At 36.8% G+C, this 22243-nt stretch overlaps 1 protein-coding gene and 1 long non-coding RNA gene across 2 annotated transcripts in view; both read right to left on the reverse strand.

Moving 5' to 3' along the window:
* Window positions 1–22243, reverse strand: part of GAB3 (GRB2 associated binding protein 3) — a 774285-nt gene that overhangs the window by 557669 nt on the left and 194373 nt on the right. The gene's annotated exons all lie outside the window — the stretch shown is intronic.
* On the reverse strand, window positions 7639–9999 carry LOC111928775 (uncharacterized). Its single transcript, XR_015276329.1, has 3 exons — window positions 9868–9999; window positions 8080–8147; window positions 7639–7957 (listed from the first exon to the last, which is right to left on the reverse strand). It is a non-coding gene; the product is annotated as an uncharacterized LOC111928775 (long non-coding RNA).

Here is a 22243-nt window from a genome sequence, read left to right on the forward strand (position 1 = left end):
AGATTAAATTCCTGTTGAATTATAACAAGGATATTCTAGTAACACAATGCTAATAGTAACACTATAAACATAACACTATGCTTTTATTTCAAAGTACTTGATCTTCAACAGATGTTTACTTCAGCAATTACAAGAAAAAGTTAGTTTCAGTTACCATTTTCGTGGTAGCTTGTACTCTTTGTCCCATCTGGAACTGAATGTGTAGTTTTCTTGCTGAGATGCAATGGAACTGCAGACATCTTTCTCTGGAAGTGTTGATAGGATACTGGAAGAAAAATTTATTTCATGTGAGGTCAGCTTCAAAACCCCATTGATATAATAGTACTAAAAATTAATTTGCCACATATGCAATACTAAAAATTAATTTGCCACATATACAATATACATTTCATTACTGTGCAGATTAATACACCAGATGAGCCTTTTGTTAGATTTGGGTGAAAAAGTGATGCTCTGTGCATGTCATTGTGTTTCCCAGCAGGGGAAATTTGCTGTCAGAGGAAACACAGTATGTGCATTTAACAGGAGTGACTGAATGTCAAAACAGAAAAAACTTTCTTAAACAAGGACCTAGTGTTTAACTTCAGTTTATTTACACCCCAAAAATAGCCAAAGGATAAGGACAGCATAGTTTTGATGAAAGCAATACGACACAAAAAAACCTTGTCTAAATTTTAAATCTCACAATCTAAAATACAAAAGAGTTACATAATGGCAAGCTAACACCTGTACAAATGGTTCTGATTTGTTGTTCATCTCTTGACAAGGATTTTCTGGGCGTCCTTTTGTTCACTCTGGTTGCTTCAGTCCTGTCCATGACCAAGCCAGTGTAAACCTGAAGTGGCACTGCCCTAGGAGGGCACCTTCTCTGTGTGGAACTACTGGCTGCAGTCACTGGAACACAAGTGAAATACTGAAAAACTGTCAGTCGTGTTCTAAATAAAGGCCAACCAATCATCCCTGTGCTTTTCATAAAGTTTAAGCTTAGCAAGATGGCTGGTAATACTTCACTTTTTGTTTTCCATCACTTTGAAATAACTTCTGAAAGGTTTAATAAGATAGCTGGGAGATGAATAAGAAGTAACTGTTCAGTAATATAGGTTCCTTGGATGTTTTGAGAAGCAAATATTTGTATTTGCAAGAAATAATAATCTAACTATGATTCTCAACAGGGTGTCATAAGATTTTCAGTCAGAACTGTTTGGGAGTACAACGTTTCAGGCTATTTATTCCAGAAGTGGGAATAGATGAAATTCTCCAAAGGGATTGAAAAAGTCCCATAATGATACCATAAGACATTAACTTAGCAGTTGGAAATAACATTTATGAACCACTGGAAGTTAAGTTCTCATGGGTTTAATATTTTCTATAGCCTCATAAATCTGATGGAGACATAATCTCTTTTTTAAGTCAGAAATTCTATTTGTTTTTAGAAGATATTGACAATTCTGCCCTGAAATAAATGAGCTCCTCGTGGTAAACAAATTTGCACACAGGAGATACTAAGAGAATTCTCCACATGTAAATTATCAAATATAAAGTCTCTCCTTGAAAACCACTGTAAAAAGAAACAAATACACCTTCAGGAGGTAGACAAATGTCTATGTTAAGATTAAATGTATGCATTCATTTTCTAGGTCCTGTGGGTTTTGGATCTTCATGCAGGTGTTTTTGGTGTTGCAAAACTCTAATCATGATAATGGAGTTACCATGGTCCTGCAGAGGGTCCAGCACCCTCTGTCCTTTGTGCCTGTGTAACCCCTAAATGGGAGAGTGAGAATTTATGTAGGAATTTGTGAGCTGAGCAAAAACCACTGTCCTGGTAAATTCAGACAATGATGTTTCTCCCATTTTCAAGCTCTAGTTTATAGGATGATTTTACTTAATTCATATTCTCTGAGTTTGCTTTGGTGGAACTATGTTATAAGAAATAGAGTGGGCATAGTATTATATTTGCAGATTACATACATTTTCCATTTTTTGGTCTTTAATTTAAGATGTAGCCAGGTTTTCCTCCAGGACATTCTAGAGAAACACAGTTTTATAGAACTACATATTGGAAAGATCATCTGGTGAAGGAGAAGCTTCTGTAGAGATGATTGCTAGCAAGAAATAAGAAATTGAGTAAGCATTGAGAAGCAATATAGGACTCACACTTGGGAGTAAAGACAGAGGATGGGACAGGGAAGGAGGCAAAGTACTTGAGAGGGAAAGGAGCATGGTGTTCAGGAGGGATTATAAGGGAAAAATACAGGTGTAACACTTCTGTTTTGGGCCAGAAAAAGCTTAGATAAAATTTCTCATGACTGGAAGGTATTTCTTATCATTTTAACTAGTTTTCCTATGCATCTTTGTTGCTAGGTCTCACCTCAAAAGACATTGTCTTCCCACTGCATTTTGCACTGCATGTGAAGTGATTGACATCCATGAAGTTCACATTTATTTAAAAGTGCTTGCACTTTGTGTGTCAGTATACTCAGTGTATTGTGGGTCATTACCATGGTGGATTTGAGATGATAATTAACATATAGAAAGTTCTATGGTTTTGAAAATCAGATACAAAATGAAATATTTTTTTGCTTTCAGTAGCTTCAAAATCATTCTGTAGCCCAAGTCATGACATTGATGCTGCAAGGTCTGGAACAGGTAGCAAATAGCTATAGGTTTCCTGGTAATTTCCCATGGCTGAGGTGAATGCACACAGTCTGTGGCTTATGAGCTCTTTCAAGGTTTCCCTTCAGAGAAGTCAAGGGATTGCTTAGAAACCTTGTATATAGTAAATAAAATGCTTGTATTATTGTTGAATGTTTAGCAGGCCTTTAAATAGGACAAATGATCAGAAATAATACAGTTCTATGTTATTATGTATGATAGTTTCTTTTATCCAGATGATTATATTCAAAGCTGTCCTTAGTATTTTACACTTGATCAAGTGGAACATTTCATATCAAATGTAAGTATTTTTTTCCATGTCTCTTATGAGGAGAAATTGAAACCTTACAGACTTAGGTTGTTCCAAATGAAGTATTATATTGCTTAGAGATGATGACAAACAGCAAACAGCAAAGAGCCACTGTGAATGTATCATTAGTTAATTGAAAGTTTTGTAATCAAACCTACAGGCGTTGAGAGTTAGCAAATGAGGCCAGCCCTGAACCAATTTGATTTCACCCAGGGAAATGTTCTTGATTTGCAGAAGGGAAACTGATATTTAATCTGTAATTCAGAAAACCTTACAGTAGCCTTTAGCCTTTATTTTGAGAATTTCAGTGGTCTCAGTTTCTGACAATAACATGGAATAACTTTTGCCATCTGACTACAGTGTGCCATGCTGAAGTCTCCCTGCACCCCTACAGGTCCCTGAAGAGAGGGAGCAGCTGAATGATCTCCCAGACACTCTATGGTAGCTAACATGTGCTTTTGTCTAGTGATGATATTTTTTTCTCTCCAGACTATGTGCATTGTTACCTGGATTTACATGGTTTAGAAGTCTTTTAGTTGATGAATTTTACTTACACCAGTATACAAATGAAAATGTAGTGTTGTACCATGAAATTAGTTTGTCCCTAAAGTGAAACTGGGTTGTATGATGCTAATTGATAAAATCTATTCATTATTAATGTATTTAGGCATGTTTAGCTGCAAATTGGTGAAAGCTTAGATAACAAAATGCCTAAATGAGTTGAAGGCATAAATGCCATTGTATTTAAAATGTGTTTGTGAACCTCTTGCATGCTATAGGCATCTGTAGTTTCTGATGCACTGAGGTAGAGCTATGGAATCATAAGTACCAGCAGTGCCTTGAAAACTTTCTTAATCACTAATTGCTACAGAGTTTTTTAATGCCTAGTGAGATCCACAGGCAGGGGCTGGTATTTGAACTGCTGTGTTCTCAGCAGCTCTGACAATGTGGACCCTGTGCACTCCAACCACCCCATCAAGTAAACCACCCTGGGAAATCTCATCAAATGCGTTGTTAGGCATTAACTGTGTGCAAAACATCAGCATCAGCTTTTCAGTTTGAGTAAATCAGCCAGGTACTCATGGCCACAGACCCTGTGGCAAAATGTGATTGATAAATGGAAAAGCTTTGGAATAAATGGACATGGAAACCAGTTGTAATGTAGAGGCTATTAAAGGAATTAGTCTCTTTTATGTAGCTGTAGAAAATTCTGCATGAGATTAATCCATGTTTTACTTTTACAATTGCAAAGCCTCATATGTATCTGCCACCATGCAATAGTTAAAAACTATGCAGACACAGTGTCCTGATGCATATATCTAATGGACTCTCTGATCTAATCATTGTGCTTACACAGGAACTGATTTCTTTCTCTTTTGAAAGAGTACATGAAAGAATTTACATCCAGCTGTTTTGTCTGGGGAAAATGTGTGTTTTTATTTTTAGTTGGATAGGAAATAACAGGAAGGGATTTAGCTAATTCTTCAGAGTTTGTGTGGATTAAGGAATCAAGTCTGTTAGTATTGTATATATACTTGATTATTAGAGAAGTATCAAGAAATGAAGGGAACAAATGGAAAGTTAGGGAAATGGCTGTCAAAACATTTATATTTGATATTCCTTATAATAATCCATATTTACTATTTTATAGGAAAATCAAAGGACTTTTTAAAATTTAAATTCCATGATCTAGAAGTAATGCTTTTTATTAGGGTGTTTTCATGAGGAATATTGCCTTATATTGCTCTCAGTCATGTTAAGTTCTATTTTTAAAAGGCAGGAATTAAAATATGTGTCGAGATGAGATAATGGTGGATTCCATTCCTGGAGTGAGTAAGCAGCTTACAGGAGAATAGCTGAGACCTTCATCTTCCTTTAGCTGCAATAGCAAGTCTGTCTGATTTGACTTTTGCAATGTTCTGCTGCTGAAACTTTCTATCTTATGCACAGGTGTATTTTGGAACGAGGAAAATAAAAGGGAGGGAATGACTTTACTCAGATTTACTGGGAGTGACATTTCTTCTGTTATGAATGCTGCAAATGATCCCTTACCCTAATTTTGTAACTACAGAAAGTTGACTCGAGATCTTTGGACATTTCATAGAGTCACAGTACTGGTTTTCATGGAGCTATTTATGTAGCACTGTGGAGGACATGAGCACAGTTGTAAGGGTGACACTCAGAAGTAGCATCTTGCATGGGTGACTCATATAATGAGAAATGACAGCTGACCACAGGGATGAAAAGAGAAGGCCTAAACAGAGCAAGAGGAAAAATGAATAGAAATGGGTACATCTCCACATCACTGAGCAATCATTGAAGAAAGAGGCAAACTGCTGTGTTTTCTCCCCTCAGTCATTTAATGCTCTGACTTTATTTATTTGTTTGTTTATAATTTTTACACCCCCATACCTCTTATTATTTGAGACTATCTGGCAAATGCTCGCTTGCCTACATCAAAGGCAAATATTCCACACATTAAGATTACCAATTTGATTGCTGTGTCTATGTTACCATGTAAATAGTCAGAAGGCATCTGTACCACTGTGTTGGCAGTTGAAGGGGATTTTATGTCTGCCCTTTAGTCCCTGTTTTGCTGGTAGCAGTTGTACTCTCATTTGCCTTCTCCCTCCCTGGCGAATTTCATGCCTGGGAGTAGCACCTGTGGCCACTCTGTGCTCTGACAGCTGCAAGACTCAGATGCCAAGCTCTTGAATGTATTTTTTCTATTGCTGTCATGTGGGTTAAAAGAGAGCTTCCAGGCAGACATCTCAGCAGTGTCAGTGTTCATTTCTCACAGTTGGACAACAAGGTGTTATTAACTTTTCACAATTTCACTTACAGTACATTCATAGGAGGAATGAGTTGGCTTTTAAGCATGTGCAGTTCTAGAGAGTTAGTTCTGGTCTACTGTTCAATATGTTTAAAACTCTTTTTAGATCATCATGTGGTCTGGACAGAATTGATGGCTTCTTTTGTGTTCTGCATGTGGTCAAGAACACTCTGGGTCTGTAACAAATCATAGATCTCATAGATACATCTGATCAGTATTTTTTCCTTGACTGCTTCTGGCAGTGTTTGAAATCTAATTCAGTGTTTGGAAACTGGGAGTACCTGGGACCAAGCATGGCTGGCTCAGCTAACACATCACCAGAAAGGAGATGACTAATCAGTGCTCCAAGCACGGCTGTAGGTTTATGTTTGTCAGGATGTATGTGTGCTTTCTGATACAGCAGCTTCTGCATAAAACCAGGTGAGATGCTTTTGGATTAGGTTTATGGTTAGCAAAGGATACTAAAGTCAACTCTAAGTTTTCTCTGGATCATGGAAAAAAACAAGATTCTATTGCATTTATCTGAAGGAGATTATTTTTTTCGCCTTTGATTTCATTGTAGCTTTGTTTTTTTCTTTTAACATTCTGGAGAGGTATTTTGAAGTATAGCATGGCTAACATAGGCTCATTCCTGAATTACACTGGATAAGAAGTTGATAAATTCTTGAATTTGTGACTTTATTGCTTTCTAATGTGTGCACTAGTATATGGCAATATATTGTGCAGCTTTGTGACTGCTCTGGACAGGAAAATCCTCTTGAAAGCAGCAAGGATTCCTATGGCCTAGAGGTGGTGTTTGAGTGTCAATGGAACATGATATTCAAACAGACCTAAAATCTCTGTCTCTCCAAGACTGGCTGTGAATTTAAAAAGCAGAATTAGAATTAGAAATTGCAATTTAAGTTTGGTGAGGTAAGTTTAGAAATATCAAAAATTTCTTCCCTGCCACAAGTCCAGTGAGCAATATCTTGTAACTCCATTTCTGTTCAATGGACTGTAAGTTGGAGGAGATGTAAATGCAACTTTTCTGCATGAGATATAAAGACATTTGTGGGAAATCATATTTCCACTAGTAGGCTTATGCTCTGCATTCTCTTCAGCTCTTTAATGCTGAATTTTGCATAAAGAGCTCTGAGTTTCAATATTTGCCTGGTTTCTCTCTGAAGACAATTAATTTATACATACTCCCTTGTACAGAGCTCTAGGCTTCAGAAAACTTCTTGTGGAAAATGGACACACAAATTAATTTGACTCATACAATTTAGTGAGGCAGCATCATGGAAAATATAGTCTCTTTTCTTTGTAAGCAAAATATGTTGGGGGAGAGAGATGATGTTTGGAGATAAAGCTCAAATCAAGCAAAAATGCATTCTCTTCCTATTTCACATTGAGACTGGTTTTTATCAGAACACTTTTATGCATTTAGAAAAGGAATTTAAGAACTGGGATGGACCTTCAAATGCACCTGTGTGACTCTAAACATTACCTGGACAATTATTTTTCTCCTGCTTGTCCTGCTTATAGTCTTTGAGGTGAAATCTCTGAGTGATCAAGGTAGTTAAATGCCCTGTGTGCAGTCTGGAAGAGGTATTTATCTGTGTGTAAATATGAAAACTTTTTTAAAAGTAGGATGCTTTAATATAAAGGAATCTATTTTTTTCCTAGATATTTATTTTTGTGCTCATATGAAAACATATTTCAGTCTATTTTATTTCTGCAGCAAATGAACTCAAAATATTATTTTTATCCTCTGCTTATATATGGTCAAATTCCCACTGAACCACAAAGCTGCTTAAGGACCTGCACAAAGTCATTTGTACACAGGGCAGAAAGACTTGTTGGCTGTTCTGCTGTAAACAGAGCAAAGATCTCTTTAGCTCAAATAGTCTGCTCCCCTTCCCAGCAAATCACAGGCCATGAGTTTATTTGTTTACAGGGTTTACATGGGCTTGCAGCTGAGAATCCAGGGCTGAGCAGAGAGTGCTGTTGGGCTGGGCACTGCGAATCACTCTGTCTGTGTGTGCCTTGAACATGTCCTGCATTTCTCTGTGTCACTGTGTTTACTGCACATGTGACTTTGTCTTCCTTCAGCCCCTGCAAGGCATATTTTCTCTACCCCACTCCTAGGCTGCTGCTATATTGTTAGGTCACGATGTTCAGAACTGTTGAGGCAACTGGAAAAAAAGGGAAAAAAATAAAAAAAAGACTGTATTTTTCCAGAATTGCATGGGAAGCAATTCCTGCTGCTTGTAATAGATTTTGTAATTAATAGAGGTTAATTTACCTGGCCATGCTGTGCTCTGTTTCCCATGCACTGGGTAGCATCACACTCAGAAGTCCTGTGTCTTATTTCTTTTAAAAAAATAAATAGAAAATCAATATGTAATAATAAACAATAAGTATTGCATGTTATTACATGCGTAAGTATGCTGGCTGATGCCTGATTATGTTGATCATGTGTGATTTATTTTTCAACAGCAGTATGACATGATTTAGTTCTTATGATAAGTAGGTGTCAGCCCATACAAAATGTTTGGTGACTCCATTTCCTGATGTTGGTGGTACAAAAGAGTTGAATACACATCATGTTATTTCAGCAGAGAGGCAAAGACAGAAGATGAAGAGCCACTGATTCATCTTGTTGCTTGAGATGTGTCTCTGCCAATTCGCATTGAGTGTTCTCTGTTGAAAAGAGCAGTGTGTCAGCTCATCCAGCCGTCCTGAGTATTTGGCTGTGAGAATTCCCTAACTGGGCAGAGAAAAGAAAAATATAGTAGGAAGTTAAAAGGGTAAATGTCCCTGAAGTGCTCGTTAATACTCGTGATTTTGTGCCTCAGTTTCACATGGGATTTTTGAAAGTGATCTGCTTTGAAAGGCTGATTTTTTCTGCTGTGCACCATATGCAAGTCTTACTGTTCTAGCTGCTTTCCAGGCTTTGATTTGTTTTGGATTCTTATGACTGCTTAGTTTTTGAGGGTTAGGGAGGATGTAACCATGGCAAATAATGTGCTGGCTTCTGTAACATTGGCATTGCTGAAGATAGCTTAAAATTTTTTTGTGAGCTTACATTAGTACTGAAAAACTGAGGCTTTTAAAAGGTCTGGTAACCAGAGGCTTTCCTGGCCCCTGCTCTGCAGCCTGGGAATGCTTGGATCCTAATCCCCTGACAATCGCCTGTCATGGTCCTGAGCCAGTGCCAAAAGGATCAGATGGCCACAAAAAGAGTTCTTAGAAATTTGTTAGTGACTGGCATGTTAATAGCATTAAAATACTTCATCATAAAGCAGTAAACAGAAGCCTTTAAAGTCCACCAAATTTTTAGTTTTCCAGAAGTTTTGAAGAGTTAAACTGCTTTGTTTTATGTGCTGTGTTCATGTATATGAAATTAATAAGAGACTTCTAGAAGTGTCAATGGGGTGGCCATGAAGGTTTTCAAATAAGCAGTACTTCCTTACAGGCAAAACTCTTTAAGTTTCATCCTGCAATTTTCATGTTCTCATGCACAGCTGACTGCAGAGATATCTCAAGCCTCACTATTTTAGTCCCTAAAATAATAAGATATTTTTAATCAATTTTGTTTTTCAAAGGAAGCACAGGAACCTGTTTCTTTAAATTCATTTCCTGTTGCTATGAAATTTTGGTGATTTTTCTTTTTCCTCTTGCCCCTAAATCCATCTCATATTTCACAGATGAGGAAACAGAGTGATGGTGTGTCACATTCAGTTATATCAGTCACTTTGGCAGTCATTACTGACACAGCTTAATGCAGTCTGACTGATGTAATCAGACATGATTTCTCTCACAATGTACAGTGTCACCCTGAGAAATATAGAGACACGGGTTTCAGGAAAACACAGTTAAGGGTGTTTTACAAAAGAAATAATAACCCATGGCATTGTGTCTGCAGATGGGCACTCAAAACAAGTAGGTCCTTCTGGACAGAACAAGAAAAGTGTGCTAAATTAGTTTCCTTAGGAAATGTAAAGTTTTTTTGGGCCCCCTTGAATGAACCTCATTTATGAAGGAGTTAATGTAACTTTCTGCAATAGTAATTTCTCTTTCTATTCTTCACCTAAAGCACAGTTATGTCCATCTCAAAAAGGTATTTTGAGTGCTTCCTATTTTGGGATTCCCAGCTTGTAACCTCCTCAATGCTTCTGGTTTCAGTGAGCTGATCTGTGATATCTCACATTTGGCTTTCAAAGTTGAGAATGTCCAAACAACTAGCCACAAAGAAGGACATTCTAGCTTTGGAAGGCACAGTGTAGTGTCTATGTCATAATTTGTTTCCATGTTGGTGCATTAACTGATGACATTTTGAATGTATTTTACTCTTCTCACAGTTTAGCTGCTGTAGCTGAAGTGCCCAGATGCAAACAAAGCTTGTATTTATACTTGATGTGTAGTTAGACAGGGGTAACTCCTCTGATCATTAGAGGCAGGTGCTCAACTGGACCTGATGATTTCACAAGTTTGTTTGAATTTATTGATCCAAATCTCAGCTTTAGCTTTCCTGACCTCTAGAACAGCATGTGAATTCAGAGGTCCACTGAAGTCAGTCCCAACCTTCCCATTCTCTTCAGCGGGGCGGGCTCAGATGTGTGCAGGTCACTTCAGGGACTTGCTGAACTTGAAGTTGTTTGAAAAATTGTCCAGCTGGTTAAAGTGACAACTGGATAAGACATACCGTGTGAAGTGTCTCTGAAGGATGTTGAGCCTGTGAAAAACCACATATTACTATCACCTAAGCAAGTGAGAACTGACAATTCCATTGAAATGGAAAAAATACTGATCAGTAACAATGAGAGAAATGCTTGTCTATACTTAAAAAAAAAAAAGTGGCTGTAAGCTTTGATTTGGGATCCATTCATGACTAAAATCAAAGTTGTGAACATTAATGTGATTCTAGACTCATAAATTCTGCAGGAGACATCATCAAGCTGTAATTATAACAGACATTTAAATTAATGGGTTGGACATAAATTTAGCTATCAAAACTGTTTTAAAAATATAGAACTTAATCTGTACTTCCATCTCCAGAAGTATCTTTTAATGTCTGTATTTAAAACACCACTTTTAACTTGATTGGGTATTTCCCCCCAAAAGTGAGAATGAATGCAAATAATTTGCGCTTTAAAATAGGAAAAAAAGAAAAAGGCTCTGTGCAGGAAAACAAATGTGTCTGTCTGGCTTTCTCTGTCACCAGTGTTTTAATGATCACTTTACAACTTTGCTATCTCTGAACTTAGATCTGTTTCAGCTTCCTCAACTTAATTTGCTTAATTTGCAGTGCTGTTTTGATATTTTGGGAAGTATTGATCTCAAAAGCAGTTAAGTAGTTTTTATACAATATATATGGAAAATGGAGGAATGTGAGTATGGAGTTGCTGTTGATACCTCTACAAAATTTTAAGTCTCTGCACAGATGTTGTTGCATGGTGTGTCCAATATATTCTGCTGTTTATTCTTTCTGGAGTGGGTAGCAGTTGAAATGTTTAATGTGCTGCATATTTTTAGGTGAAAATTAATTAGTGTGAATAGGCACAGCACCCTATGGTTTCACTGTTTAGTGATTTCTATGGAGACTCACAATTCGATAGGAAGAACAATGGGTTTTTTCATGTTCTAAAGACATAAAAAAAAAATAAATTAAAACTAGTAACTGATGTGTCATCATATGTTTTCTTTCTTTCTTTCTTTGCCATCCATTTTGCTGCCATTAGTGAAGGAAACTGTGTGGGGGAAAAGATGAACAAAACTTAAGTGAAAAATCTCAGACAAATGCTATTTTTCTTTTCCAGTGCAGGCACCGTCAATTCCTTCCTGGAAAAATTGCTTCTGAACCTTTCATCTATGCTTTTGGATGGTGGTGCTGGATAAATTTGTCTGAGTAACATAACTAGAATCACCTGGATGAAAGTGAGAGCTATTGGGGTTGTATTTAAATGCTCTCAGTTTGGTGCTGTGTGACAATGTGATGGACATATACAGCATTTTGAGTCTCTAAATTACTGAGATTACTGACCTAGGAAAGAGAGAAACAAATGTCTGCTTAAAAAAATTAGTAAGAGCAACACCTTAATAAAGACAGTGAGGGAAACCTGATCATATGCTAAATCTGTTAAGATGTAGTTGATCAGAAACTTTAAAAGAATGATCATAAATGATCATCTGAAATGTGATCAGAGGTAAAAGGTCTTGGTGATTCATACAGGTAAGTATTTGACAGAAGTGTTGATTGGAATGACCTTATTATTGTAATCAGTTTGGGGGTGAGAGGTTGGTTGAAATCAGAAAGAAATCAGTTTATGTTAACTGTGAGCTTATGTGACCATTGTTTTACCTGCAGTGTCTCAGCCCTCCTTCTTCTCTCGAGTCAATTCTGATCCTTTTTCATTTTAGAGGTTTTATGAAGTGTGGCAGGGATGAGCTGAATCTATTGTATCACATCTCTTAGGGGTCAGAGGAAAATAAAACCTCCACCCAGGAATATGCTGCTAATGGGTAGGTAATATATAATACAATAAAAGACTTAGATTTTCTTTTCCATTCTTGGATAAATCCATACCAATTTCTAATACAAATATTGCTTTAAGAGGTGGGTAAGTTTTTCTTCAATCATAGCCACTGCAACTATGATTATGGGCTGTTCCACCTGCAAGTATTTTCAGGTATATTAATAATTAACTGGATTATTATAAAACACTAAGATGTTCTTGGTGTGGCTTTATTTTGTTTTTTATTGGTTTTTTGTTTGCTTTTAAATTACAGTATTGTATTTTAATTATATACTGAATGCGCTCATTTTTCTTCATGGAAAATGATTTGGGTCTTCTCTTTCTGAAAAAGTACTCCTTAGCACATGGTCTAAGGAACTACTCAGGGTCTGTGTTTGCAACCTTAAAAATTGCAAAAACAATATTTTCTTTTCATGTAGGAAACTCTGTGGTGGATATTTGGTGTCAGAAATCTGTGACAGGATAACATATTCTATAAACAGGATATAAGGGCATTTTGTGGTGTAAATCAAATTATTGATTTTTTTAGGAATATGCTTTTGATTTCTCTGTGTTGCATTCAGGGGCAACTATTTGTTTGATAAACACTTCCTGAGAATATTCAGCTTCCTGTTACTAAAAGTGCTACATAGAGTTACTCGATATGAGGCAAGTGAGAGGTGCCAGCTTTGCTTTGTTTACTTTCCCCACTGACAAGTGTTTCAGTGTACTGATAATGTGGAACATTGAGACTGCATTTTCCTTAAGGGCACAACTTTTAAAACACAAGCAGGGTAAAAAAGACATTCTAAGAAACAGAAAATGGCTTGGGTTTGCCTCCCTAAATTGGTAGGGAAGACGTCAGGCAGTTTGTGGTACCTGAAATAGCTTTTATTGTTTTTGCTTCTGCTTGGCAATGTTTGAAGCTGATGATGTCTCTTTAAATCTGCTGTCACTTGTGCTGCCTGGGAACAGATATACCTATTTCTTGTTTTTGCTCTGCTGTCAACTGGGATGAAGAAGATAGGCAGGAAAAAGTAATTAATTTGTAATATTTCATATTCGTCTTACAGATGGAGGAGGGACAATTTCAAATTAAAGTAATTAAAACATATATTTTCTTGTATCACTTCAAATTTGTATTAGACCATATTTTCTTGTTAAGAAGTGTCACATTGCTAGACTGAATAATGTAACATGGGCTGACCTACTTGAATGCTGAAACATTGATTCACCTGTCAGCATTTTTTGAGCAAATGGAAATATTTGTTCTTGTCTTCAAATGGAAGTACAAAACAGAGCAGATGTTTGCAGGCATGAGTCAGTCTCAGTGGACCATGCTTACAATATATAGTAAACTCCTAATTTCATCAAGATTATTCTTTATTTAAAGATGGTAGACCAGAAATCTGTGATCAGTAACAAAATTTCATGACCATATTGGAGTATGTCACATTACTAGTTAATACCTACTACCCATATTTCATGAGAATATTTGAAACATTATATTATAAAGCTTAATATTTAGTATAAACATATTCTGAAACTTCTGCATGTAAAGTGCAGCTCCTGATCTAGAGGGCACATCTTTAAGTAGCCTATAAAAGGAGACAACATGTCCAAGCATTTGTTATGTAGGTGTCTTTTCAGAGTATTCTGTTTCTACTCTGAAAGAACTCCCCAAATTTTTATTAGCCATCTGTTTATAGTAGGTGTGTACTTGTTTTTTTGGTTTTTTTTTTTTCATTTCATCGTAATTATTACTCTGGCAACAAGAACAAGTTGAAATTGTGGCTTGTCTCCCAGAAGTTCTGCTTTCATTACATATGGTTCTCTCCATTAAAATACAGACCAGTTGCTCAAGCCACCTTAAGGGGAAAGCACTGTGCATGCTGCTCTCAAAATTGGGCACACAGGCACATTAACAGGAGCAGTAATTGCATACATTATTTGCTGGCTGGAGCACTGACTGTGTATATAAATTTTCAAATTGTTGTACTGGCTGCAACTCATTGCTAGTGAGCATCCACTGTCACCTATTTATGTTTATATTTAGTGTTTATAATGACTAATGACAAATGTTTTCATGCTTGCTGTTCTGAATTGCATTCAGTATATGTTGGCCTGACCTTTGAATGAACAATGGGGTGCTGCTTAGAAAATATGGAACATAGTGGATTATGTATAGATGTTATACAGCAAAGGAAAATTGGAGGAGAGGAATCCACTTGGTTTCTGAGGAGCAGGATCGATTCTAGACACAAAGACATTCTAGGAAATGCTTTGATTATGTCTGATCACAGCAGGACACATATGCCCATGGACGGAGGGATGGGGGCTGCTTTCCTCTTCTGATTAAGAAATGAAGAGGTGGTTCTGCCAGAGCTCCTCTTGCAGCTGGCTGGTACTCAAAGGACCATTCTAACATGTTGCTATTCAAAGGGTGTTCCTGGAAATGATGCTGTGCCCTGTGCTGTGCATAGAATTTAACTACAAATGGAGAGGAATATCCATGTTGCACAAAGGTACTAAGACATGAATTATCTCAGCCGTATAAGATATCTCTGGGATTGATTGTGTCTTTTTGAGAGAAAACTTTTAGGAATTCCTCTCTTCAGTTTTATCCCACCTTAATGAGTGCTGATCTACTTAAGGCCATTTTTCCATGTGTATGTACAGAACTTCCTCAGCTTTTTATAGTAAATAGAAGTTGGTGTTTCAACAAAAAATGGAAGAAGGAAACAGAATTGCTTAAAAAGTGTTTCTTCTGTTTCATGCCTATTTTTAGACACTGCTCAAAAAAGCTTGTGAAATTTTTCGTTGCTCAGCTACTCACCACCAAGTTAATTATTACCCATTTAAAATTCTGTGTAGTTCAAATAATTGCTGTCTCAGTTCCTCTCCCTTTCTTTCTTTTTCAGAAACATTTAGGACATTTATGTTTCTATGGCTTTCAGATACTCAAGGTGTGGTATCAAGGATGCATTCTCAGTTATCTGTCAGAACTAATGAGCAAGTTTACCCACAAGTGTCGCATTTTTCACTGTGTACAAGATTAGCAGGAAAGGCATATTTTAGTATCTATAGGCTGCTGTAGGTATAACATTATTTTGATATATGGCACAGCCTCCTTAATGAGATCATTGCAGGAGTGTTTTGCATGTGGTAGATGTGTAAGTTGCAGATGATTTTTGTAGCTGACAGCAGCCATCACACTGACTCATGCAAGGTTTATGCTGTAAATTTTCTCTGAGCTGCAGACACATCAGCAGTATCCCTTGCATATCTAAATATTATATTGTTCACATTTTCACACGTATTCAAGCAGTGCTATGGCCTAGTTTGTTTTACCCTTGGGGAGCAATATTTAAATGCTAGTGTTTTCCTATTTTCCTTAAAGTAACATTGAGGGATATGTATTATTTCCTTGATAATAAAAGATTGTTGCTGAAGGTGAAACATTAGCAGTTGTGCTGATATAAACTTGCAGGTCGATTCCTGATTTATAGTTTTGATTTGGCCTGGGCTGTGCAAATGCCATGAACTCCTGCTGTATACAAAACAGCAATATGGGCTGAAATAAACTTGTAGAACCTGGGCTTTTTTCACCTAGCCTTTGGTGCTTTTTGAAAACCAGTCTTTTTAAGAAGTTTATACTTGAACATTTAGCATCTTATTATTGATATTATTGGCCTATTATCAAGGCCAAGATTATAAAATCTTGGCCTTGAGCTTGATGGACACATTATCGTTCTTTGCTCAGACAGACTTCAGTTTGAATAGCATCTTCTCTACAGTATCATTATGGTATTTGGGTTTTTACATTAATATTCTCTGATGTTTGCTTTCATTTCTCTTGAAATAGGTGAATTGAACTGAAGCATGACATTTGAACAAAAAAAAATAAATATTTTTGCTGTTAAACAAAATTACTGTGTTCATCTTTAGGTGTGTATCATACAGTCAGAGGAGCACAAAAAGATAGTAACAGATATTTTCTGTGTAGTGCACTTACATATCTCTTCTTTAAGGTCCCACAAAATTTGTTTCATGGGATTTTCAAGGGAACTTTAACTTGCCTCAGCAAACTCATAACCTTCTAACAACCATGAAAACAACGGGGTTTTGTTCAATGCTCTCTGACATGGCTGTCAGCTCCAAAAAAAGCTTGAAATTTTTTCTGGATTTCTGGTTTGCTCCTCCATCTTCCCCACCTTGCCCATCCCAGTAAAGCTGATATATAATCAGCCTTTGGTGTAAAAATATACCTCAGATTTGAATGTTACTTTTGATTTAGAAGGTTTGTACACAGGAAAAATAGGTGTGACTGTAATTATAGGCTGGCCATAATTCCATTTGATTGTATCAGACAATTCTTTCAAACACAATGCTTTTTAAAGCCAAATTATATATTGCAAGGTATAGTTCCTAAATTTCTGTTAGAAATTTCACTAATCTCTTCCATTAGGACTCCTGTAGAGCATTTTATTTCCCAGAAATCGAGCGCTATGTTTAATGTTTTCTTTAATAGACTACCCCAATCTCACAGCTCTTTAGTGTTTAATGAAATATAACTGTGTAGTGAAACTGATTAAGTTGAAAATAGCAGTTTTTGTAATGAGGAAGGAGCATAAAAATGATTTGGGATGAAGATACTGATTAGATTTTAAAGGCAAAAATCTAAATAATGAGATCTGCCAAATTGATGTGTTGTCTGAATGCAATTTTAATGAACATGAGCCCTTTTCTGAGCTAAAGGAATGTTAGATTAAAAGTAACTAGTTTTTTATAATTTTTATAATTACTACTACTAGTAAAGTAGTAAAAATTACATTTTTATAATTACTAGTAAGTAATTATTTTCAGGATTTTGTTTACCTTAGAGGGTACATTAGTTACAAAGCTGACACCTGTGTATTTTGTAGACTGGTCTTCCCTTTTCCAGCCATTAAATCATGACCTTAAGAAGCAGAGTGATAAAACACTTATTAACTTCTCAGAGGTGAGGATTTTTTCCTGAAGCTTCATATTAATATAAGTTGTTGGGCAGTACATATAAAATGAAGGTAAAATAATGAAGGAAGGGCTCTGAGAGCTGTTAAAGAGAAACCTGCAAATAGAAAGAAAAGTGCACATTTCTCCTGACATAGCACAGGTTGAACAATCAGCCTAAATTGGAGGCTGTTTTCCATATTTCTTCTTAACTTTAGTTATTGTTCTTTTGTGTTCTTTATCAAAACCATGTATATGATTAAACAGTCAGGTTAACCTGAAAGTTTCTCTGTTTGGGGAATTGAGTGGTATCATGACAAGAAGGGGGGTGGTGCTCCTTCTGCACAGTGGCAGCAAACAGCTCTGGAGTCATCCTGGAACTCAGTTGCCACAGCAACGTGGTCCCTGCTACAAGCAAAGGAAGCAAAACAGATGGGAGAAATATTGTGCTACTCCAAGAAATCTCAAGATTTCCAGAACAATAACACTTCAAATTTCAATTTCCTGCCTCAAAAATGTTAATCAAGCTGCTTTAGTGTATATATTGGAAAATCATGAAAGTTGATGTAAAAATAAAACCCCTTTCCTAGTGAACTACCAAAGATATAAAGGAAGATTTACTAGCTTAAAGCTAGGAAGTTGAGAGGTGAATTTTTTACACTTCAGTCTGGATAGTTTTCTATACTATGGATGAAGTATTTAAGAATGCACTTGACATTTTCTCAATCAGAAGTTATTGAGAAGTCCTCCTTTGAGTTACTTGTGGACATAGGGCTCATATTTATTTTTTTTCTCTCAATGCTGTGAACCTACATCTGTGTTATGAAAAATCATCCTTAGAAGTGCTAGCCAGATTGTCCTTCTGTTGTGTTTTGAAAGATGCTTTAACTAACTTGGAAAAAAAAAATTATTGTGAAAATAAGTATTTCCTATAGAAAATAAATTCTTTTCGTAATTTGCAAGAAATTTTCAACTGTTGGGATTTCAGGTCACTTTGTTTCAATGAAAATCCTGGTTTGTTGGTTTGGTTTTCTTTATCTGGAAAGACACCTTGTAGTACCAAATAAAACAAATTTCAATTTATTTATTATACATTTTTTTTGTTTGTTTGTTTTTTTTAATAAGGCATTATTAAGCTTAAAAACAAAAAAAGTGATTGGCCTTTAAATGCATAGAGACAGTCTCTTTTACATATCAATACAGATAGAATGGAATCAGGAACTGGGTTTGCTAATGGCAGTGCAGGGCAGGAGCTCTGAGAGAGAATTATATTTGAATATTAACTGCAGATCCCTGCACTGCTGCCTGTTCACCCAGGGAGTTGTAACCATGGTATCAGATCATTTCCAATTTGTACATAAAACTCTGCTGGGTATGAGACAGCCTTAGTATAATAAAAGTTAGTTGTTAATAAATACTCCTATTTTAAAATACCTTATTAATAAATGCACATATTTTAAAATAGGCTATTGATACAATGAGCATGTTCTTGACAAGTAGAGGACAAACTTTCATACAGTCTGATACCAGGGTACAAATTATGCAGGGGAAATGGTTATGCTGGTAGAAGGCTAAGGAAAACTTGGAGGCAAACAGCTGCTGTCCTTGATTACTTCTCTAAGAATTACTTTCACCTTTGCACAGTCAGCAAGTTTGATCTCCTTTCATAAAACATATTTGACCCTGACTGAGAGCAGGTGATGAAACTGAGGTATAAATGATGTAATTGTTACACTCTAATCAAAGAGGATCCATGCTGGCAAATTTATAAGTATTTTTAAATAGATTCTCTAATTTAAGTTTTAATTTTCTATTTTTGAGCACAGCTCTTTAAACACAGCATTTTGATGGTGGATAGTGCTGGTCATCTTTGTGGTGGAGTTAAGCCCATTGAATTGAGTTTCCTCCCATATGAACTTTGAGAATGTTTCATAATAGGTGCAAGCAAAAGTATTTCAAATTTTATGCTGAATGACTTCCTAAATGTTAGTGTTAAAACTACTATTCCATTATTCTTTTAATGGAGAAGTAAGGGTCAACTCAGCAGCAATTAATTTAATTCCATCTATTTTGTTTTCAAAACTATAAATAGTTAATATAACTGATTATAGCTTAGCAAAGAATATACTTTTTCTGAATGTCAGTATAATTTTTAAATTGGGTGAAAAATTCAAGAATATTTTCAAACTTGATTTGAAAAGAACAATGGTAAAAATTTGAACAAAAGTTTAAAATGCATATAGAGTAGCTGAGTGAGTATAAACCTGGCTATGTGATTAAATAGAAATATGAAATAGATGGAGCACTGAAAGGTCAATTGTAGAGACAAATTACTAGCTCCACCAGCAGTTTCATGTCTTATAGTTTGTTGCTCAGGTTAAAATGATATATCTTCTATACATTTCCAAGCTGACCTCTAGAAAATTGCATTGGAAATAGATCTGAATGAAAAAATTGATTGGGAGATGGCTGTTAAATAGAGCTGTTTGGTGGTTTGAAACAGAAAAAAAATTGCAAATAATCTAATGTATCACTTCAGACTTACAGAATTTGACCAAACAATGTTCCAAATTTGTTAATTTATCCTTTTAGTTTTCATTTGGGGATATTTTCTGGAAATAGTTTAGGCAATAATTATGAAAGTTCTGAAGAGAACCTTGTTACTTAAAAAGTTATCACGTTTTTCTTAAAAAGGTAAGTTAAAGGAAGACCCTGGGAAATACTGGCCAGTCAGCCTCCCCTCCATCCCTGGAAGATCAGGGAACAGATCCCCCACAGATGTCTGCTAAGGCTCAGGGAGGATGGGGAGGTGACTGAAAACAGCAGTACAGATTCACCAAGGGAAGGTCACCCAGTGACCTTCTCTGATGGAGTGACAATATCAGTGGACAAGGGAAGGGCTGTGGGTGTCTGCCTGAATTCCTTGAGGCCTTTGACATGGACCCCCACAACATCCATCTCTCTGAAGTGATGTGGATTTGATGGATGGATAAGGATTAGATTGCATCCAGAGGGCAGTGGTCCACTGCTTAATGTCTGGATGGAGGTTGGTAACAAGTGATGTCCCTGTGGGGTCCACACTGGCACCAGGACCCTTTAATATTTTCATCAGTGCTACAGTCACTGTGCACTGAGCACTGCACTCAGGGACTGAGCACATCCTCAGGGAGTTTGCAGACAACACCCAGCTGCGTGGTGAAGCTGACACACTTGAAGGATGGGATGCCATCCAGAGGGACCCAGACAAGCTCAAGAAGTGGCCCATAGGAATCTCATTAAGACCAAATGGAAGAAGCTGCAGCCGGGGTGGGGCTACTGCCGTTGTCAGTCCAGGCTGGGGGATGAACAGATGGCGAGCAGCCCTGCCCAGAAGGATGTGGGGTGCTGCTGGGTTCGAGGCTGGACATAAGGCAGCCATGGGCTCACAGTGCATATGCAGAAAGCCAAATATGTCCTTGCTGCATCCAGAGCCCAGTGGGCAGCAGGGGACAGAAAGGATTCTGCCTCTCTGCACAGCTCTGGTGAGACCCCACCTGTAATGCTGCATCCAGATCTGGGATTCCCAGCACAGGAAGGATGTGAACATGTTGGTGCAGGTCCAGAGGAGGGTGGCAAAAGTATCAGAGGGCTGGAGCAGCTCTGGTGAGGAAGGGTTGAGGGAGTTGGGGCTGCTTAGCCTGGAGAAGAGAAGGCCCTGGGGAAACCTTGTTGCGGTCCTTCATTTTTCAAATAGAGTTTATTATAAAGATATACACATAGTGTGCAAGGACAAGGTAATGATTTTAAACTAAAAGAGGGTAGATTAAACAGGATATTAGGAATAAAAGTATTACAATGAAGATGGTGAAGCCCTGGCACAGGTTTCCCAGATGGGTGGTAGATGCCTAACACCACCCCCCCTTCTCCTACCCCTAAAACATTCAAGCCAGGTTGGAGGAGGCCCTGAGTAATGTGTTCCAGTTGAAGATGTCCTTGCCCATGGCTGGGTTGTTGGAATAAATGACCTTTAAAAGCCTCTTCTGACCAAAATAATTTTATGATTTTTTGGCAGCCTCTGTCCCACCTTTTTGTAAGAGGTGATGCTGATGGATTTCCTAGGCTGGGTCAAAAGCAGTTTTAATTCTATGTTTTTTGGACCTTTTAGCATGTCTAATGGAAGCAAGTCCACAATAACTACTCAAACAGGAGTCAGGTTTAGATCACTAAAAACAAATGTGGTGCAGTAGTCATTCAGTTTTTATTTTCTTTTAATAACCTCTGGTATTGTCTAAAGGTTTTCCCTACAGTCTCAGCAGGGGATGGTCTTGATCCTTGAGACCTTCATCTTTTTTTATATGGCTTTATGAAAGTGTATGCAGGAGCAGTCACTCAAACATTATTTCTGTGAATAAAATTTTCTTTTATTATTCAATAGCAAGAAGACAGGTATCACTTGGTAAAACAAGCAAGCAATACTTTTGTCTTTGTGGGACTGACTGAAATTAAGGAGGGGAAAAGCCTATTCATAAATTCAAAACTGGATGTTTTCCAGTTGCTATCAGAAGAATACATGCTACAACTTGAAATCTTAGTGAAAGCCTTAACAATTTTTTGCCTACCAAATAAGCTCACATAAGTTATGATGACTGAAATATATACTTCTCATATTCTGTTTATTGAATTCATTTTCCCTACATATCACTATGGATGCTTTCTGGTGTAGATGAACCCATATTCTATTTTTTCACCAAAATGGACAACTGAAATAAAATAATGCATTCAGAATGCTTATCTGGTTGGTTTTTCCCTATTCCTAAGTATGCTGGTTGTTCAAAAAATGAACATTCTATTTGCTTGAAATCAGTTCAGCTTTAAGACAATAATTCTTTGTGTAATGTTTTGCAGCTGTTCTGAATATATTTATTTCTCACAGCATGAACAATATTCTAATGCATATGAAAAATTAAAAAAAAAAAAGCA

This window comes from Cyanistes caeruleus, chromosome 14 (genome assembly GCF_971803275.1).
Source record: "Cyanistes caeruleus chromosome 14, bCyaCae1.hap1.1, whole genome shotgun sequence".
Classification (NCBI taxonomy): Eukaryota; Metazoa; Chordata; class Aves; order Passeriformes; family Paridae; genus Cyanistes; species Cyanistes caeruleus.